Raw genomic sequence first — 22,043 nt, 5'->3', positions numbered from 1 at the left:
AATTAATTTATTTATATGGAGATAGAGAAAAAGGGCCTGATTATGCTACACGGCCTACCGTGCCCCTCTTCTCCTCCCCGTCAGCCACAGAGGCTTTCTCTCCTTTGGTTTCCATCACCGTAAGTACTTTGCTATATTTTAAGGGCCTTGGGAGATAGAAATGCCCTGAGATTTCTTAAGAGTGAATTTCCCTTAAATTAATCAGTTTGGGAATGAAACATTCCTTAGCCCCCAGCACCAGTATTTTTAGATAGCCCTAAGCTGTGCTCTTCCATTTGGGGATCAAAGCACAGTAAATTGCCGGCTCCATCCCCTTCTCCACGGGGTACTTGAAAAAGGCTCCATTTCCCCTGACACCCCCCACCCCCCATTTTCTTTAATTTCCCTTCAGGAAATAATCCCTGCCTCCCTCTTCATCAATGTGTCCCGGCTCCGGCTCTGAGTGAAGCATAAGGACTCCTCTAGATTCTTCTAAAGCCTTTCCTGGAAGGTTGTGAGAAGGCAGGGCCTTCCTGGAGAGGGGGGCTGTGGAGACGCAGGTGGGAATTTCCCAGCCAGCAGGTGTGAAGCTCCCGGTACACCTCCCTATTGCCACCTCCCAAGTCACAGGCAGGGTACTACCTTTTCCAAACCAGAGGGTACGGACAGGACCTGTATGCCCAACTCTCTCACCTTCTCATTTTTTCCATGGGAGCACTAACACCTGAAGGGTCATGCGTCCACACTGGTAGGCAGAGGCTCAGTGGCACAGACTCTCCTGACATCTCTCCCCTGTCTAATTTGCATCACTTCCAGATTCCTGACCCAAGACGTTATGTTGTCCCCCCAAGTCTCATGGAATGTGTGGAAACGTGTTCTAATTTGCTTGGTTTGCAGGGGTACCTGCCTGCCTCCATCTCCTCCAGAGAGTATTTTTAGGAAGTGGTGGGAGGATGGATGACAAAATCAAACAAGCAGTTATCAGGTATTACAACTCCCCCAGATTTGGTAATCCCCAATCTACATGGCTTATGATGAAAGAGAGGAATGTTGGAAACCAAAAATCCTGTGGGTGGGAACTGGGGATGAAGTCATGCTAAGCACCCTTTTAAGGAATGTATTCTTTCCTTAAAAACTTGGTTTAAAAACAGATTAAATAAAGAGGAGTAATTATTTAGATGATCCTTCTTACCTAAGAATGCCTTTAAAAATCGGCATGGCTTCCTGGCTAGAAGCCTGGGCTAGAATTCCACTTACCAGCTAGTTACATAAGCTCTGTAAACCCTGCATTCCTCATTAGTCAGATAAAGCTATTAACACCTTTCCCGTAAGGCCAAAGCCAGGACTTTGGGCTGTAAGTCAGCACCGGTGAGGGCCCTGGTCACTTTTAGTGAGCTAAGGTCATAGGCAGGGACAGGCTCTCCTCCTCAGAGTCTTGTGAAGTCTTGAGAATCTCGGGCAGTCTCTGATGTTCCTTGCCCAGGCAACACAGAGGAGATGCTCAGAGACAAGAGGCTGGACCAGTCTTCAACTCACACTCTGCAGGAATTACCAAACAGTCCTAATTAACAGCAATCCCTGTGGGATATCCCTGACAAACAGTCCCATAGCCTCTGCTTGAATCTCCCTAGCACAGGGAACTCACCACCTCCCAAGGCAGCCTGTACCACAGTCCTTGCTTCCAGTGAGTTGAAACCTGCTACCTTCTCTCCCCCTGGCTGTCAGAGAGTAAGCCTGCTCCTCTTCCACACGCAGGAGGGCCCTTCAGATATTTGAAAGCAGTTCCCACATCTCCTCTTAGTCTTCTCTGTTCCAGGATCCTGGTTCCTTCAGCTGGTCCTCATGTATCCTCATTTCAAGCATGAAGAAATAGGAGCTGGGTGTTCCCCCATCTGTCATGTTATGAATCTGATGAAACTGCCCTTATTAATGAGTACCCATCGTGAGTGAGTGATAACGGCATCTTCACTGAAGAACTGGCCTCTGGATGCTCCTGTCTGTGAGACCTATGTCGCTAGTCAAGGGCTGCAGCTGCAGGATTAGTGAGTGTCAGGAGGCTGGTGTTTGGAGAAATTATCCCCAGAACATTCCAGATTGGAAGTGAAGCAGGACCGAGAAAGATCTTGCATTTCTACCCCTTCCTTCCTTCTTTTCTTCCCCCTCCCTCCAACAACGCGGTCACTCTGGATTCCCCCAGCTCCCTTCTGAGGCCCAGTCAGCCTCCCTGTTCTTGCTTCCTCATATAAGCCTTGGAGCTTCACCTTGTTTTCCTCTCCTCTTCTTAGCTGCCACTGCCACTTTATCCCTGGGATTCTGTTCTGCCTTTGGCCCTGGCTCCTGCCACCACCATTTTTTATCCACCCGTCTCGATGCACACACAGGCTCTGAGGCCTAAAGGACTTACCTGCTCAGTACCTCAGGAAACTATCCGCATGGGAGAGTGGCAGGAGGCTAGAAGCTGGGAATATCTCACAGCTCTAGAAACATCTGTTTCCAGATGCCCTTCTGAGACAGAAAATGGCAGCTCCATTGGGCTTCCGTCCTTTTATTCTAAGGAGGAGAACCCTCCCTGACTACCCAAGCAATCAGGGTCAGAAGATTCGTGGAGGCAGGACAATGGTGACGTGTGCGCCTGGGAACGTTCTGAATTTCAGGGGGGCTAGCTAGTGTCAGGGGTCCTATCTGTGGCCAAGAAAACCAGGAGGAGAATGAGGTAGGGGCCTCAAAGGACCTCTGCAGGACCGATGCATCTTGAGCCAGTGGCCCTAACTCTAAGAAGTTCAGCCTCACGCTGACCTGGCTCAAGTTTACATACTTCTCACGCGCTTGTACAGGGTTTGTGTGTGTGTTCAGGGCCAGGACCTTCATCATCAAAGACACAGCATGGCTCCCTCTCAACCAACGGCCTCATACAGGGTGAAAGAAATGCATTTATCTCATGATAGCATATTATCCATGTGCATATTATTTTTAACTAAAATTAAGAAGCTTTTTGGCTTAAAGAGAGCAATTTGTGTGTTAGAAAAATATTGAATGTATTTAAATAAAATATACTGAATTTGGATTAGAAGAATTCTTTTTTGCAAATACGCCCTAACATTTGTTAGTAGAAACAAGAATTAGTGTTAGAAACTTGAAAACATCAGGGTGCCTGCTTTGCTGGACCTTCTTTCATAGCTCTCAGAAGCTGGGAAATAAAACCACGAGTTGAAATGGAGTCCGGGCTTCTGCCATATGTTTCTTGAGCACACTGGGAACGAGGACAAGGGCTGGGAGATGCCTCTTCCTGTTGCCTTCCTAGAAGCATTTACTGTTAAAACCAAAAATGAGCCTCGTGGAGCATAAATTCCGTGTGATGGCAAGTTTCCTTCCCTTTAGCCATATGTCAGAAGTGCTCACATCCCAGAAGTAAAAAGCGAGCTGCAATGTTTCCTGAACTAGAGCAACATATCCAGGAAATGTGGAGGGGCCAGGACCATGTCCACAGAGGGCTTCTTTCCAGGACGTGGGAGCACGTCACAGAGAGTGGCCACGCGGTCTCGTGGGGAGAGCTTGGTGAACACACACCCGGTGTGGGCATATGTGTCTACCCTGTGGAGAGCAGGCACAATTAAATGTATATTTATATAATATACACACTCACACACCCACACGTGTATATATATGTATTTATGTCAATATTTTGTGTTCATGCTTGTGTATACACATGAATTTACAGAACAAATATTTATGAAGGACCCACCGTATGTTATTACCAAGTACTTCAGGCACACTTGGAGTCCCTGCTTTCAAGGCATTCACGGTCTGCTTAACAGTTGGTGAAAAACATTCTGAGGCTGAGGAGTGGGCAGACGGGGGTGGGAGTCACCTTCCTCAAGGCAGCGCCCGGCATCTCCAGCTAGAGCAGCGGGAGGGCGTGGAAGGGGAGCCGGAGAAAGAAGGTCTAGAGGTGGGCCCGTGGGGAGGGGAGAGCACCAGCGTCTGCCCGCCCAGCAGTACACCTTTCTGGGGCAGGTGCGGGTGCTGGGCTCTATGGAGGCAGGGGACACCGTCTTAGGTCCTTGCCGCCCCAGCCCCAGATCGGGGAGCATCCTTCCTCCTAGGGCTGACCTCTCCTCCAGGCTCTGAACCTCAGCCCTAAGCTCCCCGGGACCGCCCACTATTTACTTAACTTTCCCCTATCTCTCAGGGCATTGGCAACTTGTCCTCCTTGTCCCCTTACCCAGGCACAGACTACCCTAGTCTGTCTGATCATGCCTCCACCCTCTGTTTCCCTCTGGCTATTCCCTCTGCTTCCAGCCACAGCCACGTTTCAAAACAGACTTGCCTGCCTCTGCCAGTCTTCACTTCCCGCTTCCTCTCTCCTTGAAGCTCCCTCCCCAAGTCCTCTCTGGTCCAGTTCCACACCCCTCCCAGACACCCTGCCTGTCCCTCCTGAGCAGGTGATGCTGCTCACAGAGCCTCCTTCCTAGTACCCGCCCTCCTGGCTATGCCTCAGAAGGAGCACTGGGAACTTCTAGAACATACTGATGCCAGGGCCCAATACGCAGTAATGGAGTCTGAATTTCTGGGGATGGGGCCCAGACACCAGTATCTTTTTTTAAAGCTGCCCAGCTGATTTTGATGAGAGTAGAGGTTGAGACCCACTGCTCCACAGCTTCAGAGACGCCCCCACCCACTCCAAACTGTTCTGTCCAAGCCTGCTTTCTCCTCTGAGCTGCCGACTGCATTTCTGACTTCCTGCTTATTCTCGCTACTCGGATAGCCAACTGGCCCCTCACCATCACAGGCTCAAAACAAGCCTGCCCCTCCCTCCACCTGCTCCACCTCCACGTTCCCTGCTCGCTGTCCCCAAGAGCTGGCCCCAGGCTTACCTCAGCCTCTTCTCCTGTCCTCACACATCCAACTGGTCATTAAGCCCTGTGACTAGTTTTTAGCCTACCTTTTAATTACTTTAAGTCCTTCTAGAATTGGATCCTTCTTTTTCATCCTCTCCGACTCTATCTACCTCAGTCCAGGCCCCTATCCTGTCTCATCTGAATTATTTTAACAGACTCCCGTCTGGCCTCCTTCTCCCCAGCCTCGCTCCCATCCCATCCTCCACACTGCTGGCACTAGCACAAGGATGCTTCTAAAACCCCCATGTGATGGTGCTGTTCTCTGCTGAAAACCCCCAGCGACTCCCCATGCGCTGCAGGCAGCCCCCGTGCCTCCAGCTCTGACCTGCTGTCGGTTCCCACACGCTCCCTGCTCTCCTGCATCCCCTGCCAGCCCGGTCTGCTCCCTCGTCTGGACTGCTCTTCTCTTTCCTCCTCAGCCTTCAGACCCCTATATGATATATGACCCCCTTCCTGGAGACTTTCATGACTTCTCCCACCACCTTGTGCCCACCATGCGCTGCAGAGTTGTGTCCTGTCACTGTCACCTCCTCAGGGCAGGGATGACATCGTTAATCTCTGAGCCTAGCACAGGGAGGGCCTGACCCAGAGTCGGTGCTTGGAAAATGTTTGTCAAATGAATAAATGAAGGAATGAATGATGAGCAGTCTGACTACTGTGGAGGGTGGGTGTGGCCACTGTGTAGGAGACTGAGAAGGAAGACACTGGGCCCGTGCTGGGACATTCGACGTCATGCCACCTTCAGACACTGCGGAGGATTTGTTTTCCATTCAGTAACCTAACAGGGGTGTTGTAAGAGCACAAATATTCCTTTATTGTCCTAATCTGTAAAGTGAGGATAATAACAACCCATTTAGCAGGAGTGCCATGAGGATCAGAGGAGGCAAGGGGTATGAATATGCTTTGAAAATGATAAAGGACTGTCCAAACATGGGTGAGTATCCAATGCCCTCACTTGGCAGAAGCCTCTGCACCAGTGTTCCAAGAATACCCAGTGTGGAGAGGCTATATACAGCTGACGTGATGGTGGCCCTGTCTGTCTAGCAGGGTCCCCAGAGACGAACAAGACTGCGCTTGCAGCCTGGGCCTTTGCACAGTGAGCCATCGCCGTGGTCAGAGAGGAGGATGTGGGAGTTCAAGTCTAGCTCCTTAACTGACCCAAGGGCCCACCTAGGAATAAACTTGGTGCCCTTTGCGTGCACACAGTGAGGAGTTCTGCTTTCTGGGCCTGCAGTTAGCAGCCTGCAGGGCCTTAAAAATAGCGCTGGGGAGATATTTTTAGTGCATCATCCTGAGGCGTGGCTGGAGCCCGTGGCCTCCTGTGACGCATGAAAATTGTTTTTGGCTCCGTTTGCAAGTGATTCAGACAGCTGGGTTTGGACTTTAGGGGTGTAAAAATAAAAACAAGGTGGGGGAAGCTGTATTCCAGCCACAGGGCATCCCCCACCCCCATGACATCTGAATAATTGCTCATGAGAAAGTTTAATTTGAGCCCTGGTGCTCTGAGAGTGCACAAATCACAGTTCCACCTGGAGAGTTCCGGGCTGGCCGGTAGGACAGAGAGCAGAATAACCCCATTTTCCAGGTCAGAAACTGAGGCCATGAGAGGTTGCTTAACTCACCCAAAGTCACAATTAACATGTGCCAGGGCCTCGTTCAGATGCACGTCTAACTCTAAAGGCCTGGGGTCTTGCCAATTTCCCAACTATAAGACCATTTGAAAGTCTACAAAGCACTTCTATAAACATCATCTCATTTAATCTTCATATCAGGCAGCATTATTATTCCCATTTTACAGTTGAAGAAACTGAGACTCAGAAAGCAAGGCGACTACCCACCACCTCACACCTAGTGAGCCCTCAGGACGCGCCAGGGCCCTCGGACTCCAAATTCCCCACACCGGGTCAATGAAAGGCTCCATGGGAGACTGAGGTGAATGACCGGTGGCCTTGTCGGGGAGGAGGCTGTGGACACAAACTCTGTGACACCTGGCAGGCTGGGAGGGAACAAATATGTCCATCTGCCCACCCTTGGGAGTGCCTCCTCAGGACAGGAAAACAAACACAAAGAGACCCAGAGCTCGGCCGCTGTGGAAGAGGCAGCAGGACGGACTGTGGGCCCCTGCCCTGGCCCAGAGTCCTGCTGCTCCTGGGAAAGCCTGGCGGGCAGCCCTCGGGGAAGTTGTGAGCCATGAGGTGCTGGCCCTGTCACCTCTGCTCCTGCTACAGCTCACCACGTGGCCAGGCAAGGCTCAGTCTGCTTAGTCATCAAGAGAGCTGAACGTGTCCAGTCGGCTTTGGATGTTTGAGAGGAATGGCTAACAATAATCACTGTCCTGTGGGGACACATCACACTCTCCGGCCCAGCAAGGCAAGTGGATGCAGAGAACGTGCAGCCTGCAGCACCTCGTCACGCATGCTCACAACATACAGAAGCAGGAAAGTCAAAACCGCATGAAATCCTGCCGTTTAGAGCTACTCGGTATCCAGCGACCATCGCTTACCCCAGACACAACTGCACTTGTGGGAATATGTGTAATTTTACATAAATGGAAAACACTACACTGTATATGCTATCCTTTGACTTGCTTTAAATAGTCAATTATATATCAAGAAATATAAATCTATATCATTTTAACTACTACACCCAATTCCGTTGTACACATATACCCTATTTTGCTGAATCAGTATTCTTCTGATTGCAATTCACGTTGTGTTTCATATCTCCACCATCTTTCACTATCCTTAAACCTTGCACCTCAATCAAAATGCACAAAAATGCACTCTTTAAATTACTTACCAGAGATTAACCTTCATTTCGCCCCTTCCATTATATTTCTATTTAATGGCAGAATAAAGGGAAACAATAGAGATACAAAAAGACAGCCTCTAGCCTGTAGTTTCTCAGGCAACTTCCCCAGCTCCTTTGTCTTTTTAAATGCAAGAAGCTCTGTGCTGTCTTCGCAATTCTTACGGTAACTAAACTGACAAGATGAAATGCCAGTCTTATTTTAAGGCCTTATCTTACTTAGATGGAAGATAATATCTGCTGCCAATTTCCTCTTTTTGCTTAAGGAAGATTGTCCCTGAGCTAACATCTCTGCCAATCTTCCTCTATTTTGTATGAGGGATGGAGCCATAGCATGGCTTGATGAGTGTTGTGTAGGTCCATGCCCAGGGTCCGAACCTGCAAACCCTGGGCTGCCAAAGCAGGGCATGCAAACTTAACCACTACACCACCGGGCTAGCCCCCAAGGCCAGTTTTTTAGGACCTAATGCAGTGATGTATACGAAAGCAGTTCTTTTTTTAAGTTGCAAAAATCTATATAAAACACAAAAATATTATTTTGTTACTTATTCAGATTAGCCAGTGGTTCCTAACCTTTTCAAATATAAGTCTATCTTTTTAAAGTGAAAAATTTCCCTGAATTCTGACAGATATCTATTAAGCACCTAGAACATGCCTGGCCTTGAATGAGGTGCTAGGAGTACAACAAGAGGATGGCCGTGGATTCGTCCTTCCTGCAGCTGGCGGTATCCCTCACATATCCATGGAGAAGGGGAGCACGTGATGCCTGGGATGAGTTTAGAGCTATTTTTAAATGAAGGCTTATTTCATTAGTCACATCAGCAGCTCGGTTGTACATTTGAAAACCCACATATATTTGCAAGACATGGTACTCATTTAGTCAGAGACAATGCTTGATTCGTTAATGGATTTGTGGACCCCTTGCAATAATTTGAGCCTTCTACCTACTGCCCTCCACTCCAGCGTAGGATCCTGTGGCCCCAGGCCTTGGACTCTGAAGGGTTATACTAAATTCCTAGCCACTTTGTGCTCATCCTTGGAATCTGACACCTCTTCCAACTCTTCTCAGGCCCTGCCTCTGAGCCATACTTTCACCCCAATCTTTGGAATTGAGCAAATTTATTAGCTCTGCAGGGAAAAGACGGTGGAGCCTTCATAGAGAAACCTCGGGATGCCAATTAGGAGGAAATAAAGGCAGAGGCTTCTCAATCCCAGGGAGAAGTCAGCAAGAGGCGTTGACAATTGGGCTTTGAGGACCAAGTCCTGTTGCGACCAAAGCAGCCCTTGTTTCTAATTTTGTCCTTAATGCTATTTATGGTTTTTTAAGAGGGTCCTTCCGGAGATGATGGTCTTCTGACATCCTTATAGGCAACACAGAGGGATAAAAGTAATTTTTAAAGAAAACATGTATGATTCAGCACCATGGACCACAAAAGGTTGAAGAGGATCTCTGAGATTTGGATTCCAGGATTTTATATGTGGGAAAACTGAAGTTCTGTACAGAGAGCAGCAACTTGCTTGAGTTTACAAGGAACCTAAGCTCATGACTTCTTGCCTAGGACTTTTCTTAATGTGTCACTTGCTTTATCAAGATCATCCCTGACATCGTGGCCTAGAATTTATCTATCCCAGCAAATCTATTCATGAATGAATTAATTCAACAAACATTTATTGACTCTTCTTTACTATATGCTGGGAACTGTGCTAGCTACTGGGGATATAGTCATGAATGGGAGAGAATCTGGGTCTCAGGGGTTTTACATTCCAATAAGGAGAACAGACAACAAGGCAAGCAATTAGCATGCACTATGGTAATGGCTCAACAGAAGGACCAGGAGGCAACTACAGGGTCTCCTGGTCCAGCTGCTCAGGAAGGAAGTGGTGGTGCTGAAGGTGTTGAGTGCTCTGCCCTGGTACTTTATGTGGTGTCTGAACAGGGTCTTCAAGAATTAGGGAGGGGAGGGCAGGGAGCTCCAGGCAGAAGCGTAGCATGTTCAAAGACCTGAAGCAAGAGCAAGCATGAGATATGAGCAGTTGGAGCATTAGTACAAGGGAGCAAGCGCTGAGGATAAGGATGTAACTAGAGGCCAACAGGGGTCAAGAGGGGAGGACTCTGTTGACCAGTTTAAAGAGGCTTGAATTTTATCCTGAGGTCTAGGGAAGCCAGGGCAATGGTGACCTGGTCAGATCTGTGGTTTAAAAGATGGCTCTGGATGCTGTGTAGAGAATGAGTCAGAGGCAAATCAGAGGGGGAGTCAGGAAGACCGGTTGGGGAGCCATGCAGTGTCTGGGCAGTGGGTGACGGGGGCAGGTGGTGGAGAGAAGTGGAGGTAACCAGGAGATATTTAGAAGCAAGAGTCAAAATGCATTTGTGAGTTATTAGAAGTCCATGTTCATCAGAGAAGCCGCATAATTCCTTGCCCATGAAATTTAAAATCCTTCAGTTAGTAGGATAGGCATATTGGGTCACCTAGAAATCTAACACAGAATAAGGGGCTAGCCATCTCATGCTGTGGCTCTGGCCACACCTGACTGCCTGGTCCCACTCCCTTCAGACCTTGGCCCCTTGGGGTTTTGCAGGCCTGAACATCTACAGAATTAAGTCCACTCCCAGAGCACTTATTAGGGAGTCTTTTAAGGAGATAACTAGTAATGAGATTGCAGTGCACTGGGGAGAACTCCCAGATATACATATATATAGAGAGAGAGCACACCATAGATATATAAATTTTACATATATATTTTTTATACATATATATATGTATGTGTATATATATATATACACATACAAATTTTCCCCTCTGGAATTTATATATAAGACCAGTTTCACAGGACAACTCCTAGAGAATGAGTTCCTAACAGTGGTCTGTCTGGCATCCTGAGAAACTCCTGTGGTGGCCCGTAGGACAAGCCTGAGGCTACATCTGCACTTGAACCCTCCATCAGATGTGGGAAAAGGAGGAGCCTGGCAGGCAGTTCCAGTGGAACTAGAAAAAAACAAATAACGTAGCAAGATGTCTGTAAATCAGGGTAGGGTGTTTTTGAGATAGGTGAACATATTGTAAACAAATGATAAGAACATGACAGCGGCGGAGGTTAAGATCTCTAAGGGCACCCACCTCATAGGCTATTTAAGAAAGAAAGGGCTGTTCTTAGAAACAGGAAATTCCTGGGCAGCACAGAGCGGATACAGTACTCTGAGGGCCAAGACTGTCCTGCTGACGTCTTTGCTCCCAGCGTATGGCCAGCCAGGCACACAGGTGGCACTAAATGTGAATGAATGAACAATTACTTAATAGAGTAAATACTCCATATTTACAAGTTCGGTAAGGCCAAATACTGACTTTGATCTCACGGAACTTGTGGAAGTGTCCTTGGAAGGTTGCAGCAGGTATGTGTTCTTCTGACAGGACAAGGTAGGCTGCACAGAGTCCTTTGGTGCTGAAGAGATCCATCCACGAGCTACTGGGGTCTCTTTTAAGCTTCTGGAGGGCTGGGATCCAGACAACCAATCCAAGAAGAGCTAAAGGAACCCGAGGCTCCCTAGATTTTGGATGCTGTAAGGAAGATCGCCTGAAATGGACCACTTTGGACATCCATCAGGCTCTTAGCAGGACACCAAAGAAAGTGTGCTGCGTGCCACATCTGGAAGGAGATACATTATATCTGATAGTGGCTGTGGGTGAGTGAGCTAGAAGAATGAGGGGTGTGTGTGTGTGTGCAAGGTTGGGATTCCGTGAATAATGAATGCATTAAAAATAAGAATTCGATGTGTATTTGAGGTTTGATTGAAATTTCCTTTCTTGAGATTTCTGTTGGAAAAGGTCGCCATCATTTAATGGAGTTCAACAGTATCCTTTCTCACCAGCAAAAGAAATACATCTAATTAGTTATAGGTTTGGACAGCAGATCTTCGTCCCTGTTAGAAGTATGGGAAAATATAAAAAATTGATCTAAACGGGGACCCGAAAGGCTGGGGTTTAGTGCAGAGGATTTTTTGCTTCTTTCTGGCAAAAAGCTCCCAGAGGAGGAGACCCATCAGCAGCAGAACCTGGGCTGAGAAAAGTCTCATTGGCTCAAACCAGAACGAAAGGAGAAATCAGATGACAGACTGTTGTCTTAGGGTAAAAGGGAGGCAACAAGAGGACAGTGGACACGTTGGCAGAAGGCATCAAAAGTGCCCGTGAGTCCACAGCTGGCCCTGCTGCTTTGCTCTGATCCAAGGGAGGGTGGGAGAACCCCTTAGTCACTGGGGTCCCAAAAGGAGCTGAAGAACCCCTGTGTGTCCTGCACCCCTGCCTCACTCTCCCCTTCCTCCCCTCCTGCCCTGCAGAGCTAGGGCCTTCTCCTTACAGGCTGGACTTCTCTGCGATTCCTTGGCTGAAAGGCCTTCCTCCTCTGCCATTGCCACAGTCATCGTTAACAACACTGGCTGGAGTGGACGCTGTCAGATGTAGAGACACACAGTTGCATGAGCAGCAATGTGACAAGAGCGACTTACAGCCCTTCCAAGTTTCTGTGTCAAAGGGCTCACCCAGCAATATTTGACATCAATTAATCAAGACAGGCTTGCCTCAGAGAGTGAAAAATGGAGCTGACTGACAGACATGTCTAACCGTAAAGGGCAGCTCAGGCTAAGGACAGAAGCTGTGGGCAGCCTCGAGGAGCTGCGGGCGGCTTCCAGCTGACACACAGCAAGAAGTCAGGAACCTCAGTCTACAAACCGCAGGGAAATGAATTCTGCCAACCAGAGTGAGCTTGGAAGTGGATTCCTCCCCAGTTGAGCCTCCAGACTAGCACACGGCCTGGCTGACACCTTGAACGCAGCCTTGGGAGACCTTGAACAGAGGACCCAGCTGAGCTGAGCCCAGACTCCTGACCCTCGGAAACTGGGAGATCATAAATGTATATTCCCTTAAGTTGCTGAGTTTGTGGTAATTTGTTACACAGCAATAGATAACTAATACAGCTTCGTAGATGTTGGGAGAATTAAATGAAATCCTGCTCATAAAGCCTGCAGCACAGAGTCTGACACATAACTAGGGCCTCAGCAATGTTAGTGATTATTAGTATCGCCATTGCACCTTTGGGTACCAGAGAGCAGGAAGGGGAATTTGTGGCCTCAATCTCGACCTTTTGGGGAAGTCTCAGAAGAAAGCGGACCTTGAGGTGAGTTGTAGAGAAGAGGAGGACTCCACTGATCAGCAAGAGGACGGGGTGGAGGCGGGAGAATGGAGATGGGGATGAGAGACACTACTGGGGGACAGTGCAGAGGGAGAATTTATATGGCAGTGACGAACTGATTGTCTCCTTCCTTCGTTCAGACATTTAAGGCTATTCCTAGAAGCAGTGGAAACAAAGTTCAATAGGTAGAATTTTTGCGCTCAGGAAGCTCATCAGCTTATAGGGAAATACACAAGCTGTGTATGCAATGTGCCATGCTCAGAGGAGGGCAATGCATGAGGGGCCTTCAGACCCACAAAAGGAGCCACTGATACATTTCCGTACAAGATGTTTGGGTCTGATGGAAAATCTGTACAAGGGAAAGGAGAGAGGTAGTTGAAGAATTAGGGAAAGGTCAACTGGTCATCACCATCCTGTAGCACACCTTTGTGTGAATTTGAAAACCGTGCCCTTCTGAGAGGACCAATTAGAAAAAGACATGCCTTTGGGTAGATGCAGCCCCATTGGCATTCACATTGTTAAGCAGAAGAGGTTGCCTGTGTGTAAAACAGAAAAAGATGGCCCTTCCTATGGAGGGGAGATATAGCTCCATGACATGGAACAGGGTTTAGTAAACGGAGAGTGGGCTGGATCTCAGCCCCTGCCTTCCCCATTCAGCCAGGTGCCGTTGTGCAGGGCATATATTGAGTAACCACGTGCTGGGGCCCTCCTAGGCCAGAGGGGAAAGGCTCTGGATCGGGGGGCCTCGCCCACTGCAGCAAAGCTGATCGTGATTGTCCATCCGTCCCCTGCTCACGCACAGATCTGCAGAGCTCTCTGAATGTTTCATGTCTTCTCCGGCCAGATGCCAGTTCTGTGAATGAAGAGGTCAAGTTAGGTGCCCCTAGGTTGCTTTCTGCTCCTGCAGTCTGCTCTTCTGACACTGTGTGCTCTGAGAGGACAAGAATCATTTCTTGGCATTGCCCGCAAGGTCCGGTCCAGTGTCTGCTCAAAGAGCCTTTATTGATTCGGATGGAAAGATCCAGGATGATTCAGCCCTATGCACTACTTGTGGTGGAAAGGGCACAAGTCTACCCAGGATAGTGAAAGGGCTGGTTGATACAGTTTTTTCAAGTCCAAAATGTGACATTCAACAGCATTCACTTCCAGGCAGTGTCGCAGGAACATCCATGGCCAACTGGCTGGTTATTCTAGACTCACAGGAGAACAGAAGACTGAACAGAAATGAACGCCATGGCCACTTACAAAAACACTTGCTATTTTTTAAAGAATTTACCAGTTACTTTAGTATCTGCAACACGTTAGGCCAGCTTGGAGGGCAAGTGTGTGCTGGCCTCCATCTCTGATCCTTCGCCCCCACGCCTCCATACAGCTGCTCTGGGAGCCTCCTCCAGGCCAACTGCAAATACAAAAGACTGATCAATGCTTCCAGGACTTGCCACGCAGGGTGCTTTCTCTAACAAAGGGGATCAAAATCTTAAGTTCCTAAAAGGGAATTTTGCCCAGGATAGGGAGTTGCTAGGGTTAGGCCATTGGTTTGTGGACAGGCAGGCAGAGACAGGATCAGCCTCAGTAACACAGAGGTTAATAATTAACCTTAATTATTCACATTAACCTTGATGATTCAGAGACCACCCCCCTCCCCCTTGCAATGACAGTGCTGTGAAGGATTTATTCATTTAACAAATACTTATGGCGCAGACTGCTGTGCTGGGCAGCAGAAATTACCAAGTTGAAGACGATGAGGTCCCTGCCCTCCAACTCATAGCTCATTGAAGATGTGGGATGTGCATTTCAGTAGTTGTAAAACAGGCAGAATAAGGTGAATGACACGAGACACCATGAACTTCTAGGCATCACGTGGGTTGACTAAGAAGGCCTCATGGAGAAGATGACATTTGTGACAAGTCTTGAGAAATGGATAGCATTTCTGCAGGCCTAGAAGAGAGTGGAGGACATTCTAAGCCAAGGACACAGTCTAAGCAAACACAGTGCATTAGGGAAGTTCCAGGTGTGTACAGGGAACAGAGAGAGCTTGGCCAGATGGCAGACAGAAGGTGCCTGAAGAATGGAGTTAGCTAGAAAGATGTTTGCAGCCAGTGCAAAGAGCTATGTTGCCAGCTGAAGGAGATCAGTAGGTAATAGGGAGCCACTGAAGATTTTAGAGGAGAAGAGGGACATGCTCAAAGATGAGTTTTGGGAAGACTGATCAGGCAATTATATGGGGCAAGAGCAAATAACCAGGGGAGATATGTTGAGGGCCTGAACTGATGGACAGCAGGGCAGTAGCAGATATAATCAGACAGAATTGAAATTGGCATAAGCATCCTTTTGAAATTGTGAATCCAGGCTGGCAGAAAACAAAGCCATGATTGTGCAGCAAGTAAGAAGTCCTCAGTCTCCTTTGTGGTATGACATCTGCTTTCATTTACCAGCGTCTTCGGTACCAATAGCATCAGCACTGGGCCTGGATCAAATGACTATGGGGTTGACTTAAATAGCGGAAAGACCAGGGAAAGACCATGGAGAAGCACTCAAAGCTGAAATCAGAAGACTGAGGTTGTAGTCCAGGCTAGTAGCCGTGTGACTGTAGGCAAATTGCTTTTCCTCTGGGGACCTCAGGATCTCTAGTTCTGAAATGGGACTCTCCGAGGCCCCTTCCAACTCTGACACATGATGATTCTGAGTGGGAAGTGTTATGCAGAAGTCTATGTCTATATATGTGCCTGGCATGGTCCTGACTGCTTTTATACACATTTAAACTCATTTCTTTCTCACAACAATGCTATGAAGTAGGTACTTGCTATGGTCTCAATGTTTGTGTGCCCCCCAAATTCATGTGTTAAAATCCTAACTCCCAAGGTATGGGTAATAGGAGGTGGGGCCATTGGGAGGTGAATACGTCATAAGGGTGAAGCCCTCATGATTGAGATTAATGCCCTTATAAAACAGACCCCCAGAGAGCCAGCCACTCCTTCTGCCGTGTGAGGACGCAATGAGAAGACAGCTGTCTATGAACCAGGAAACAGATCCTTACTAGACATTAAATCTGCTGGCACCATGATCTTGGACTTCCCAAGCCTCCAGAACGGTGAGAAGTAAGTTTCTGTTGTTTATAAGCCACCCAGTCAATGTCAGAGCAGCCCAAACTGACTCATACAATACTGTTATCATCCCCGTTTTGAGAATAAAAGAAGGGAAGCACAGAGGGGTAAGTAGAAGGGCAGGATTCGAACTCAAGCAACCTGGCCTCAGAGCCTGTGCTCCTGACTATATGTGTGGCTTCTCCCTATGACACAGCAGCACAGCACTGCCCTGGGGAATTCAGTGCCCAGCGGCTCCTAGAACACCTCTTCACAAGTGTCAGAGAACCTCGGGGTCCTTCCTCACAGGGGCCAGAGCACCCCGACAGGCTGGAGAGCACACATGGAGCTACTTGAACAGCAGACAGGGTATCACAGCGTGGGGTGGTGCCAGCCTACAGATAGGCAATTGTGGTGCCCTGCACCCTGTCACACTGGAAACATCACACCTGGACCCCCACTGGAGCTGCCTGAAGGTGAGCTGATCTGGTATAATCAGTGTCCACTCCCCATCCATAACCACACCCTGCCTTTAGCCACTGGGGTCTCTTGGTTCACATTATCCAAAGGCCTAGGGCCTTAGTCAAGGAAGGCATACCTGTCCTGAGGGTCTGTGCCATCCTGATGGGTAAAAGAATGGCCTCGATCAATACTGTGAGCATGGTTAATTATCCAGGAGTGTGACCCCCATCTTTTTATATAAAATATAAAGTCATGTAATTAGAGGCTCAAAACAACCTGGTAAGCTAGCTTAGGGTAGATGATATACATTATGCTCATTTCACGGATGAGGAAACTGGGCTGAGAGACATCAAATGGCTTAACTGAAAGTCAACCACTTATCAAATATCAGGCAATGGAAACCCTGTTTTCTGTCTTCAAATCCGGTACTCTTCCCTCTACACCATAGCATCCCAGTGGAAAATGAAAAGTCAGTAAGTATCTATGGTTTTTAACCACATGTGATGAACAGCCAGACAAGAAAGTTCTATCACTGCCATTGGATTCCAGTCCTGGACCAACTCCCAGCGTGTCGGTCTGCTTTGTCGTGTGTATGAGGAAACCACGCCAGACTGGCCCACAAGGCTGAGAAAGGCGTGTTGTATGTGTCGCTAAGATAGAATGCATCCCCTTTGGGATCGCCTCAACTGCCTGCACTTCCACGAGGACCACAGACTGACGGGCAGCACCGAGGGGAAGGAGCACAGCCTCCTAGAGCCTGGGACCGGAAGCCCGGCGGCCTGAGGTCAAGTCCCTGCTCTGCCAACCACGATTGCGATCTTGGCAAGTCATGTGCTTCTCTGGGACTCAACTTCTTCATCTGTAAAATGGGGATAAAACCCTGTGTCCCACCTGTTTCACAGGGGTGTTGTGGGGATGAGATGAGGTAATGGACATTAAAGGAGCATATTGTCCCCTGAGAAAGGTGGATGTGTGTGAGGGATCACATCCCAGCCATTAAGAATCTTTCCCAACCCAGGATCATTTGTTGACCCTAGGAAAGTGCCCTACCATTGCCAAGAACCTAATCTTGGACCTCCACCAGCTGCCAAGACCACCCCCCAGGTCACCGGATGAATGCCCTGTCATGTGGAGTCTTCCTGCCACTCTCACTGAAAACACCGTTCCTAGACCAAAGATACGCTGAGTAGCTGGCTTCCTTTCTGGGAGGCTGTCCCACCAAGAGATGTGAGAAAGGGGCATGGAGCCACTGTCACGAGGCAGGACAGGGGTTGAGTTGGCTGCCGTGTGGACTCCTGTGCTGTAACAGGTGTGCTGGACTCCTGAGTCATCTCTCCACTCCTTCCAACTCGGCTTGGCTAGTTGACCTCTAACTTCTCTTCTAGCCCTAAAAGTGCCTGAATCTGTGAAGCCGGTTCACTCCACAACTGTCGCCAGCTCATTTTACCTCTCTAAAGGCCATCTCTGCACCTGTAAGAACCAAATCACACGTCCCCCGACCAGCTGCGGGGTGCCACTGTTCAGTTTAATTAGACGGTCCCTCCAAACCCGACGATCTCCTTGCAGGACGCCTGCCTCACTCACTCACTCAGTTGTAATGAGATCATCGCTGGAACTGGCAGCTCACACAGCCTCAGAATTCAAGCAAAGCATGCCAGGCTTTCCACAAAAGCTGCTTAAGCCTGTGATGCCCTCGGGGTGACTGCTGCCCAGCTGATGTCAACCTTCCCACCAGCAGCCTCCCTGAGATGCAGCCATGACTCTGGGTTTGCTGGCAACTCATGAAGTTCTCCCCACAGACGGCACTCTTGGGCTCACTGCTGCTCCTCCTTAGAATCAAATCTCTCTGGACAGAGCCCGCAGAAGAATAGGAGGAAGGCTGAAGTTCACGAAATGTCACTTCTGGTGTAGCCAGTCCTTAGTCTATAGGAAGTGGGAACCACTGAGAGTTTATGATTTAGCACAGCAGTTCTCAAAGTGTGTACTATGGATCCCTGGGAGGAAAAGACCCTTTCAGGGGTTCCATGAGGTCAAAGCTATTTTCCTAATGGAGCAAAGATGTTATTTGCCTCTTCTCCCTCTGTTGACATTTGCAGTAATGGTGCAAAAGCAACAGGGAGTAAAACTGCTGGTCCCTTAGCACAAATCAAGATAGCGACACTACACGGTGCTGGTAATCATTGTCTTCTTAGCTGTCATGCACTCATGGTAAAAAATAAATTAAAAAAAAACCAGTTTCACTTAAGATGGCCCTTGATGAAACAGTAAAGTTATTAACTTTATTAAATCTCAACCCTTGAGTAACACATTGTTTTAACATCCTGTGTGAAATAAGGACTGTGCACGTAAGCACCTTGCCGCCCATGGAGGTCTGTTGGTCGTCTCAAGGAAGAATAACTGTGCGACTGGGTAGTGAGCTGGACGAGTCACTTTTTCAGAAAACATGTTACTACTTGAAAGAAGCAACTGACAGACAAACTACGCTTCTTCAGACTTGAGGCAGATATTTTCTCAAAAATGAATCTCTTGCAGCTGCCACTTCAAAGAAAAAAACTAGCTGTATGTGTTGCCTATGACAAAATCCAAGTTTTCAAGCGAGAATTAGAATTTTGGAAAAAATGTGTCTGCCGCTGTGAGCCTGACAGCTTCCCAACACTTAGCGACTTTTCCAATGACAGCCCAGTGGTGATGTTAATGAATATGATTTTTAAATATTGGATAATAAAATGTGTGGACATTTAGAAAATGTATATAATTCAGTAAACCAATATGTTTCAAATGACCGATGCATGGTGTTAGAAAAAGACAGATTCAAACTTCAAGATAAGGAATAGATGGGGCCAGCCCGATGGTGGAGCAGTTAAGTTTGCACATTCGGCTTCGGCAGCCCGGGGTTCGCAGGTTCGGATCCCAGGTGCAGACGTGGCACCGCTTGGCAAGTCATGCTATGGCAGCCGTCCCACATATAAAGTAGAGGAAGATGGGCACGGATGTTAGCTCAGGGACAATCTTCTTCAGCAAAAAGAGGAGGTTTGGTGGCAGATGTTAGCTCAGGGCTAATCTTCCTCAAAAAAAAAAAGATAAAGGAATAAATTTTACTGTAGGAGAGTACAAAAAGTTCATTGATACGGTTTCAGATTCCACATTGTAAATAACCTTTAAAAAACGGCCACTTCTTGAGTTTGGGTGTAGTATCAAAAAAGAACACCCATAATTATCTAGGAAGACTATTAAAATATTCCTCTTTTTCTACTACATATACATGTGTGAGACAAGATTTTCTTCATCTTCAGTACTGCACCCAAAACAACATAGCACAACAGACTCCTGCTTAAACTATTAAGCCAAACTTTAAAGCAGCTTGCAAAAATACAAAACAATGCCACTCAGTAAATTTTTTGTTGTTTGGGGAAATATAATTACTTTTTATTTTAAAAATATGTTATTTATATTGATGTGTATTATTGCTATTTTAAAATGAATTAGTAAACAAATTTTTTTAAACCCTCTATTTTAACTTCTAACATGGTAAACATTGACAGCTCTAACTTACGTAAACAAAATCTCTTTGGGGTCCTCAGTAATTTTTACCAGTGTAAAAGGGTCTTGAGACCCAACAGTTTGAGAATCCCTAAATTACGATATTCTGTACTTTTAGGATCGTGGACCTGCAACAGTGGGGAATACTGTGGTCAGGAATTAGATGGAACCTTCTACCTGCTGGCAAGAGCTGATGAGGACCAGAACTAAGGCAATGGCAATAGGGCCAGAGGTGTGATGTACATTCATCGTGAAAGTCCAGGTCACTGTGCTTTATTTTGGTTTGAGGGCAATGCTGAAGTCTACAAGACCGTGGCCCTGGAGTAGACCTGGTCTCTGAAGGCAGTGGTCATTTCCAACGCCTGTTATTTGAGGAACAGTTGGGTCCCCAATAAGAGGCAGAAATGGAGCATGTAATTAGGAGGAGAACCGTGCTCCAGCTGTCTGGCTAGGGACTTGAGGAGTGAAGGGAACTGGGCATATACGCTGTACGGCAAGTGCTGAGACAATGCCCACTGAGGGGTACAGAAGGGAAGCCAGGATGAGGCAGGCTTCAAAGAGAGAGGCCTACCTTGGATACTAGGGTGTCTCATGTCACATTATGCCCTGTGTGTATTTCCTTCTTATTATCGCTGAATCTTTAGTGGAACAAATCTCGTCAAATAGTCCAGCTTTGTCTCAGCTGGAGCAAAGTAGAGGAAGAGGCATGCGTTTCTGCAGGGAGAATAAGAGGCCTTTACCCAGGTCATTGTGGGATGGGAACAGTGGTTAGAGAGAAATTCTCAACAATTAGAATCTTGTGAATCAGAGAAACGGCTTCTCCATCCAGTAACAGCTAGACTTTGTTTATAAGAGACAGATTTTTCCTTATAGGAGGTGATAGACCAGAGAAATATTTTGGAAGAAGGAGTGAATGGAACAAGTTGAATGCAGCTGGTGAGGTGGCTCCCGAACCTCTTCTACCTGGAACCTGAGATGCCTGTGAGACATCCCCGGTGGAGATGCCCAGAAGGCAGACGACTGCAAAGTCTGAGGCTCAGGAGCTCTGGCGTGGGGTGTCAGCTTGAGAATCATCACCCTCCATCGGTCAGCAGTTCTCAGGCTTTGGAGCAAAGCTGCCTGTGGAGGATCACAAAAAGGGAGATGCCTGGCCCAGACCAACTGAATCAGAATCTCCGGGGGTGGTTCTAATCCACACCACAGGGAGTTCACGAAGGTGCAAGAGATATTGAGATCTCCCAGGAAGAGGAGAACGAGTGAGTTCAAAATGCAGCTCAGAACCCAAAAGCGTCTCACTAGCACCAGAAGCCTGCACTTCCTGTCACTAAAGAATGTGCTTAATTAAACTCTGATGAGCTTTCGGCTAGTGGCACACTCCAGCACATGAACACATGAATCACTCGTCCTTCGGCAGTACAAGGATCCTCTGCTAAGGTTTGCAGCCTTAAATGTAGCCGCTTAAGCTTCCATCTATCAGGCATAATTAGGGATCCCAGAAGCCACACATCCCAGAAGCTGCATATAAACAGTCAGGGGAAGAGCTGGAGGGCAGCAGGTGACAACACCGGCCCTCCCTAGATGTAGCTGTGGAAAGTGGGCACTTTCTTCTGGAAACAACCCCTTTTCCCGGTAGCCCTGGACTGAATGAAATTAATGTTTCTGAAACATGTCCCGGGAACAGGCTGTTCTGTGGGAGCCTACAAGCTCTCTCCTCTAGCAAATGAGGAAAAAAGGTGAGCAAAACATTTCTCATTTTTTCAAACAAGCTTCTTTCTCCTGGTTATATACAAGGAGCTAGATACCCAGACCAAGGTTTCAAACCTCTTCTTTTAAATGTCATTACTTTGTTCCCCAGTGGAGTGTATGTCTTGAACGACATTGCCGGCTTAAGTGCATTAATTAAGTAACAACTTGTTTGCCCCTGGACCAATGAATCAATGACACGTAACATGCAAGCTTCAGGTCGGCCTTGTCTAACACAGTGGGTGCTCAATAAATGTCTGCTGCAGTGAATTCAGCCCAGCGTCACCATGCTGCTAAGTAGATCTATTTTCGACCCAACGCAAAGAAAATGGATATTTTGGTTAGT

Source organism: Equus przewalskii, chromosome 18, assembly GCF_037783145.1.
Source record: "Equus przewalskii isolate Varuska chromosome 18, EquPr2, whole genome shotgun sequence".
NCBI lineage: Eukaryota > Metazoa > Chordata > Mammalia > Perissodactyla > Equidae > Equus > Equus przewalskii.
The sequence above is the reverse complement of the archived record's forward strand: the minus strand, read 5'-3'. Positions refer to the sequence as shown.